The sequence below is a fragment of the Pteropus alecto genome, unplaced genomic scaffold (assembly GCF_000325575.1).
Source record: "Pteropus alecto unplaced genomic scaffold, ASM32557v1 scaffold72, whole genome shotgun sequence".
NCBI lineage: Eukaryota > Metazoa > Chordata > Mammalia > Chiroptera > Pteropodidae > Pteropus > Pteropus alecto.
In genome coordinates, this window is record NW_006436811.1 from 18,165,280 (window position 1) to 18,172,283 (window position 7,004).

The following is a 7,004-nucleotide window of genomic DNA, read 5'->3' on the forward strand; positions in this document are numbered from 1 at the left end:
TTCATCAGTGTAATGAACCAGTATAATCTCCTGTGAAATTGTCACAGTACCTGAAAAATTGTTTATGATAGAAAGCCTGTAAGGTGGTGTAGTTCTGAGTTACAGTAATGAAGGTCTATTGCTATCCCTGCCAGCTTAAAAGAAAAAGGTTTCTGGTGATATTTGCTGTGGAGAATTTTTTTTAAATTGTATTTGACAGATGGATAATCTCAAACAAGCTTCCAGAGACTGAGTCATTTGCTCTAGTAATAAGTCCAGGAGTGGCTCCATAGTGTAGTGGTTAGCACGTCTGCTTTAAACGCAGAAGGTCCTGGGTTTGCGCCCCAGGTGGAGCCACGGACCATACCCTGGTGCACCAGGCTCCGAATGCACCTGGTCCCAGGTCCACGCCATGACCGTGTGGGAGGGGATGCCCCGCCTTCAGAGATCCAGTTCTTAAAGGGAAATGGCAACGTCCATAGGTCAGGTGTGGAAATGGGATGGTGGTGGGGATTAAAGAGGGAGAAAAAAAATTTTCACATCTGGAATCGACTATTAGAGAAAATACCTAATTAAACTTAAGATAATCTAATAATTTTCCAAGATTCAAATGTCTTTGCATTAACCAAACAACTGAGTTAAAAATATAGGTTAGAAAAATCAATATAGTTACACCTTCCAAGTCTTTGACTGTGACAGTTACGTCTGTAATTCCTCTGGGATTGTGACATTAGTTTGGTTTACTGTCTTGGTGAAGGAAGAAATTCATTTGATTGCTCCTGTTATAAAGCCCTCACTCTAGAGTTAAAGGAACAATGTGAGATTCTACAAGTTCCCAAGTATTTTTATTCAAACATATTATTCAGGATCAAGGTGGGATTACAGAACAACTTGCCCATCATCAGATAAATTCAGAAAATATTTCACTTAACATTTTGGTCAAAATCCCAACTTTCATGTGGACTACTGAGGTGTTTTGGGTCCCTGGGAATTACCATCTGTCAAAGATGTTATCTGCATATTTTCTTTCACCAGGGCACTCCCACAATAATAAGAACTAAAATTCCTTTGAAAAACATCTAAGAGTAAGAATTACTTGTGCAATTGCCACTGGGTTCTTTCTAAGGAAACAACCTTCTCCTGGCTTAAGTGGAGCTGGGTCCATGGAATAGCTCTGATTTTGAATTGGAGGAGGATCTGGAACTCTGTGATAGGCCTCAAGTCAGGGTTCTTTGGACTGGAGCATTGATTTTGATTGTATGTGCTATTAACCTATCCATCTTTTTCAGTACTAGGAACACCATGAACAAATAAACTACCAGTCAAGTTTCTTGTGAATGAAACAATTCTGATTTCTACTTTCATTCCCATTAGGGTAATTGTGCCTACCTTGGGTGTTGAATTGTTTTGTCCAGCACATGTCATCTGCTACTTTGAGATCCAAACAACAAGGCTCTCCATATTATGTGGAAACAAATTCAGCTTCTAGGTAACTTAGAATGAAGTAGATATAGATAACTACATATCAGTATCCAAGGGAATCATTGCAGATGGGCTTGTAAAAAGCAATATTTGAATTTGTTAGGAAATTAAAAGATGAATGAATGTTATTTATATAAGAATTCAACTCAAGAAGCTCTCAAAAATTACGAAAAATGCAAATAAATTACACAGAAAATACATCATTTTTTAAAAAAAGCCAAATATATATATTAGAGAATCTAAATAATATCCTGAATCAATAACATAAAAAAACAATGTAATCGAAGCCTACAAGGAAACTAATAAAAGAACACAAATATAAAACATTATGAAAGAGTAGGAGATATCAATAAGACAAAGAGGAAGACTGAAATTATGCATTGATATATATACTAATCTTTACCAATTTGAGATCTGTCAAAACTAAGAATTTCCTTGAAGAATTTAATTACTAAAAGAGAATTCAAAGCAAAGTAAACATCTTGAATATAGATGTGGCCAGGGGATAAATCTTAAAAGGATGCCAAAAATTTCTCATAAAAATTAATCAGGCTATATGTGGTCACTTGAGTTCTTTCCATATCTTGACTATCATGAATGCCACAATAAACGTGGGAGTATAGATAATCTCTTTGAGATTCTGATTTCTGTTATTTTGGATATATACCCAGAAGTTGGATTGCTGGATTGTAGTAGTTCTATTTAAATTATTTGAAGAACCCCATACAGTTTCCATAGCTGGACACCATATTAAATTCCTACTAGCAGTGCACAAGGGTTCCAATTTCTCTATATTCCCCTAAACATTAATTATTTTTGGAGTTTTTTTTTTTATAATAGTCATTCTAACATGTGTGAAGTAATATCTCATTGTAGTTTTTATTTGCATTTCCCTAATAATTAATAATGTTGAATATCTTTTTTTATATACCTGATAGCCCTTTGTACATCTTCTTTGGAGAAATGTATATTTAAGTCCTTTGCCCATTTCTTAATTGGATTAACCATTTGTTTGTTGTTTTGTTTCTTTGTGTGTTTTTTTCTTTTGTTTTTGTTTTTGTTTTTGTTTTTGCTAGTGAGCTGTAGGAATTCCTCATATATTTTGGAAATTATCCCCTTAGTAGATACATGGCTTTCAAATATTTTTCTCTCATTTTACAGTTGCATTTTCATTGTGTCCATCATTTCCTTTACTGTTCAGAAGCTTTTTCGTTTGAAGTTCTCCCCCTTGACCATGTTTCGTTTTTTCATATGTTCTTTTGGTGTCATATTGAATAAGTCATTGCCAAGACTAATATGCCTATTACCTTGATAATGGTGATGATATTACAGGTGTTTGCGTATGTTCAAACTCATCAAATTATACACTTTAAATATGTGCAGTTCTTCATAAATTATACCTCAATAAAGCTTTTTTTTTTAAGAATCAGATCAAGAAGTTTAAGAAAACATTTATTAAATTATGACCAGTAGATTGTCCTTAATTATTGTGTCAGACTAAAGAAAATAATGATATGCTTTTCGACGTATTTCTTTAGGGGAAGAATTCTTATCAAGAAAACCAAAGATGGTAAACATAAAAATAGATGATATATTAAAAAAAAAAAAACAACCAAGAACATATCTGTAAAAACACAATAAAATATATATTTAATAAAATCTAATTATTAGAGTCAAACACACATGTATATTAATAGGTATCTCCATAATGAACATCCTATGAATGTATTAGGAAAGAATAAAACAAAAATGGAATAAATGGAATAAATATACAGCTATTAGACAGGAAATAATTGCTATTTGATGTCAATATAATATTAAACACAGAAATTACCATTAACTTAATAGTTTTAAAGTTAGATATATAATATATATAAAATATATGTATATATGCCTACATACAAAATGCATTATATTTTATATACATTTTATACATTTATATGTTATAAATTACATTATGTATCATGTTTTAAATTAATCTTAAATTATTTAATGATGTTGCTATGATACATGAATTTTTTTATTATATTTTCTTATTGACAAAGGCTGGTATATATATATTATTGTTCTTTCTCTTACCTATTAAAACCATAGTAAACTGTTGGTTGGTGTTTTGGTAGCTTTTAGAGAATCATGCCTAATATTTAACCACTGTCTATATTCATCTAACATCAACTCTGGTTTTGGCCACATGATTCGCTTTCAACAAAATAAATGTTCTAGAATACTCACAAGTAACAATATTTTCAAACTTAAAAATTACCAAAATGCATATAAATAGTACACTGGATAAATAGTGGTATATTTACGTAATATAATAGCATAAAACAATGACAATGAAAAATACAGCTACTTGTAAGAATATAGATGAATCTCAAAAACATATCGAGCAAAGAAGAGAGACACAAAAGAACACATACATAATTCCATATATGTAAAACATGTAAAAGAAAAACAAAACAAGACAAAACACTATTCTATGATGTTAGCAAGATAGCGGTAACCCTTGGATGTAGTGACTGGTTTTTCAGTGCTAATAAATAATGTTCTGTTTTTTTTATCTAAGTGCTGGAGGTGTTCGATTTGAAACAATTAATTGAGCTCTACACATATATGTTTAATTTTATGTAAGTATACTTCCTCAAAATGTAAAAATGTCATCCTGTATTTTTTTTCTGAAATTATTTAAAATGTTTGTTGCTTAGGAAAAGGAGTTTGCTTGGTAGTTTTCATAGTCAGGTTGAAGACAATTAATATTAATCAACTGTTTTTGCTTTATTGTTTTCCCCAAAGTGCTACTCTTTCTGTGTGTAGGCATATAAAAATTGGATTTACTCAGAAGAAACCATGAATATTTTATATGACAGGAAAAGGGAGAAAATTATAAGTACTTAAAAAAACAAATATATCATTAATGAATGAATCACCAAGAATATACAAATATATTTTATTAGCCAATATTAAGAAAAATGTTATAACTTTATTACACAGCTCTTTTCCAATAAATATACATTTTGATAATAGTAGACAAAAATATTTGAAAATTAAGTATAGTTTAGAAAGTAATTACCATTTTATATATACATATAAATGCACTTTTATATATACATGCATATATATTTCATATAATATCATATTATTTTTCCAATAATATTTTAATCTGAATGAAATATAAAAGACTTTACATAATGAGTATTTTATTTGGTATTTCCATTGACACTGTTGTGAATAATATATATCAATATCTTGATAGTGATTACACAAAACATCATTTAATTTTGAGAGCTAACGAAAATGTTGAATGAGCCTCCTAAATAGAACAAAAATGTAATATCACATATCAGACATAAAATATAAACACAAATATTTTAAAGAGCATGCTAAAAAATGATAAGAAAGTAAAAGTCACATTGTTTTTAAAAAGATAAAAATATGTGATTTGTACATGCAATATCATGGTATTCAAAGACAATTTGTATATAACTAAAAATTCTGATTAAAATAGGAATATTCCTACAGCCCTGCCACCCTGAACAAGCCCGATCCCGTCTAATCTCGGAAGCTAAGCAGGATCGGGCCTGGTTATTACTGGAATGGGAGACCACCTAGGAAGACCAGGTGCTGTAGGCTTAAAAAAAATAAGAGACTGTCAACTGATAAGGTCCTTGCAATCTGTGAGGTCAACCAAGGGTCGCCTTGCCTAAAAAAAAATTAAAAAATAAAATAAAATAGGAATACTCTATCCAAATAATAAATCTCTTTTTATATTAACTTGTAATTGATTCTGTGTAGATACAGAATCTAAATATTCAGGTTTTATTTTTATATATAAATATTTTGTCAGCTTTTCAATGAGAAGCCACTCCCGTGTTCTGGCTAAGAGATAAGGAGACAGTGAATCCTTCACTGTCCATAATTATGCTTTTAGGAACTCCAGCTTTCAGCTTCTTCCTTATCCATTGGTTAATAATCCCTATAGTTTGGAGTGTAGTGACCAATATGTTATTAAACTATATTCATCAATCTCGGAAGCAAATAATGCGATATTAGAACTGAATGAGACTCTGTCATTTGGTCCAATATTCTTTTATTCTTTTACATTTTTTAATTTTGTTATGTATTTTGTTTATATATATCTAAAGTGTGCAACATGATGTTGTCATATATATATATATATATATATAAAAAATGAAATAATTACTGCAATCAAACTAAATAACATATCTAACTCCTTATATAGATACCTTTTGTGTGTATGTGGTGAGAGTACCTGAAATTCTTTTAGCAAGTTTCTAATATACAATATAGTATTATGAATGACAGCCATCTTGCTGTACATTAGATCTGTAGAAATACTCATCCTACATAAGTGCAACTTGGTACTCTTTGATCAATATTTTCCCATTTCCCTCACCTCCCTGCCCCTGGTAAACACTTTTCTACTTTCTGCTTCTATGTATTTTAAACAAATATGAAAATGTATGGCCCAGAGAAATTAATTGACCAGCCCAAATGGAAAATATTCAAATATAAACACTATTAGTTTAATCAATGAGCCTTATGTTCTTTTCTGGAATGTTTCGATTTATAAATTCAGGATCCTATTGGCAATTTCTTCTGGAGGATCAGTGTGATCCATTTTTACACTTAGTAAAATACTGATTCTAGTAGGAGGAATTTTCTTTCCCCTTACTGCAATATTTCTGTTTAATATACAGTGTGGAAATTATATTTGTTATAAAAAGTGACACTTACAAACGAATCCCATGTGTGAGATTTCCAGATTCTAAACAATAACCAAGAATTTTGTGCGGAACTAGGTCATTAAAAGAAATTCTTTCAGACAAATAAAAAAGGCAATTAACTGGCAGTCAATCGATCATTCTCATTTGAATGTCATTTTAGCATTGATTTGTTGATTAGCTTCCCAATTCAAATGTTTTTATCAAGCTTTTTTTTTCATGTTATAACTAGACCCTTTTTCCTGGCAGGTCTTGAATCTTCTGTTTTATTTTTATTACTATCATTCTTCTGTTTTTCCCTTCCAGTATACAAAAGATAATAAAGAAAATTTATCATTAAAATATTCCTGAAAAACTCTGACCAACTTTATTCATAAATATTTCAACTTGAGGAGATTATGAGTACCACCTTTTCCCAGAAATAGAGGGGAAAAGAGAGGAAAGGAGAAAAGTGGTAAATGTTGATTTGCTTATTTCATACTTACATTTATGTAGGAATCAAAGTGAATACCTTAAAAAAATCTATTTGAATGCACCAGTGAGCTAACAAGACAAAGATGCCAGAGGAAGCAAATTATTTGACAATAGATTGACATTTTTGGTGCTTTAGAGATCAATAAGGAGAGATACTATCCAAATGGTCAATACTGTAAATATAGAAAAATATTTCCAACCTCATTTGTTGTCAGTAAAATATAATTTCAAACCAAGATGAATTACATCTATACACCCACGGCAAATTCAACAATAAAAAAGACTGATAATAACAATGTTGATACAGAGGTGGAGCAATTCAAAGTC

At 30.6% G+C, this 7,004-nt stretch overlaps 1 pseudogene; it reads left to right on the forward strand.

Annotated features, from left to right (window-relative positions):
- Nucleotides 1–4,972: 4,972 nt before the first annotated feature.
- Nucleotides 4,973–5,091, forward strand: LOC112481391 (annotated as a pseudogene).
- The last annotated feature ends 1,913 nt before the right edge of the window (nt 5,092–7,004 follow it).